Raw genomic sequence first — 1,652 nt, forward strand, 5'->3', positions numbered from 1 at the left:
TATTCTCTGAGCAATGTGCTCAGAAGCAGAGAGATTCTCAAGAGCCAACTGCAGAAATCAGCAAAGATCTACTCAACACAACCATGAATTCACCTTGAAAAATTCTGAATTGCTTCACTATTTTATATACTGTGGGATCCCCAGCTAGAGTTGCCAACAGCTTTCTCTTGGTTTTTAAACTGGATTCAACCACTTTCACAGTTTAAAATCTGGGAGAACCCTCCAAGGGGCCGCCAATCAAACCACCTCACAAACAGTGGACAGCAGCCCTGACTGGAAAGGAGGGAGGGACAGACATGGCAGCTGCCAAGCTGGACAACCTATCCTTGGTGGTACATGGACACAGAGACCTGTGCTTGGAGTACTATCCTATCCCTGAACCAGGCCTAAATGAGGTGCTGCTGAAGATACATCCTGTCGGAATTTGTAGTTCAGATGTCCACAGCTGGCAGCATGGTTGAATCAGAAATTGTGTTGTGAAAAAACCAATGGTGCTAGGGCATGAAGCTTTGAGAACAGTCATAAAAGTGGAATCATGGATCGAGCACCTACAACCAGGTGATCATGTTGACACTGAGCCTGGAGCTCTTTGAGAAACCTGATGAACTCTGCAAGACTGGCCGATACAATCTGTCACCTACCATCTTCTTCTGCGCCACGCCCCCCGATGATGGGAACCTCTGCCGGTTCTACAAGCACAATGCTAACTTCTGCTACAAGCTTCCTGACAATGTCACCTTTGAGGAAGGGGCCCTGATTGAGCCACTGTCTGTGGGGATCCATGCCTGCCGGCGAGCTGGAGTCACCCTGGGGAACAAGGTCCTTGTGTGTGGAGCTGGGCCAATTGGACTGGTCAGTTTGCTTGCAGCCAAGGCAATGGGTGCAGCTCAAGTGGTGGTGACTGATCTGTCAGCCTCTCGGTTGTCTAAAGCCAAGGAAGTTGGGGCTGATTTCATCCTCCAGATCTCCAACGAGAGCCCTCAGGAAATAGCCAAGAAAGTGGAAGGCCTGCTGGGCAGCAAGCCAGAAGTCACAATGAGTGCACAGGGGTGGAGACCTCCATCCAGGCCGGCATCTACCCCACTCATCCTGGTGGGCTGGTGCTGGTGGTGCTGGGCTCTGAGATGACCAGTGGGCCCCTCGTGCACGCAGCCACCCAGAAGGTGAATATCAAGGGCGTTTCGCTACTGCAAAACATGGCCAATGGCGATTTCAACACTTGCATCCAAGTCTATGAATGTAAAGCCCTTGGTCACCCATTGGTTTCCTGTGGTGAAAGCTCTGGGGGCTTTTGAAACCTCCAAAAAGGGTTTGGGGTTGAAAGTCATGATCAAGTATGACCCCAGTGACCAGAATCCAAGATGCGAACTGGGCTCTGTCCTTGTGCCCACTCTCAGCATCTTGGGGCTAAGCATTTGGCTGGACAATGTGAAAGTTTCTTTTGAATAGTAAGAATAATTAATAATTGTGTGTGTGCTCCGTCACGTTCGACTATTGCTAACCCCATGAACTGTAGCCCACCAGGCTCCTCTGTCCATAGGATTTTCCAGGCAAGAATACTGGAGTGGGTTGCCATTTCCTTCTCCAATAATAGTTAAATAATTAATAAAATTATCAAATAATAAAAATAAATAATTGATTCATTGTAAATA

At 48.4% G+C, this 1,652-nt stretch overlaps 1 pseudogene; it reads left to right on the forward strand.

Annotated features, from left to right (window-relative positions):
- Positions 1 to 296: 296 nt before the first annotated feature.
- Positions 297 to 1,449, forward strand: LOC110143228 (sorbitol dehydrogenase pseudogene; annotated as a pseudogene).
- The last annotated feature ends 203 nt before the right edge of the window (positions 1,450 to 1,652 follow it).

This window comes from Odocoileus virginianus, unplaced genomic scaffold (assembly GCF_023699985.2).
Source record: "Odocoileus virginianus isolate 20LAN1187 ecotype Illinois unplaced genomic scaffold, Ovbor_1.2 Unplaced_Contig_1, whole genome shotgun sequence".
Lineage (NCBI taxonomy): Eukaryota > Metazoa > Chordata > Mammalia > Artiodactyla > Cervidae > Odocoileus > Odocoileus virginianus.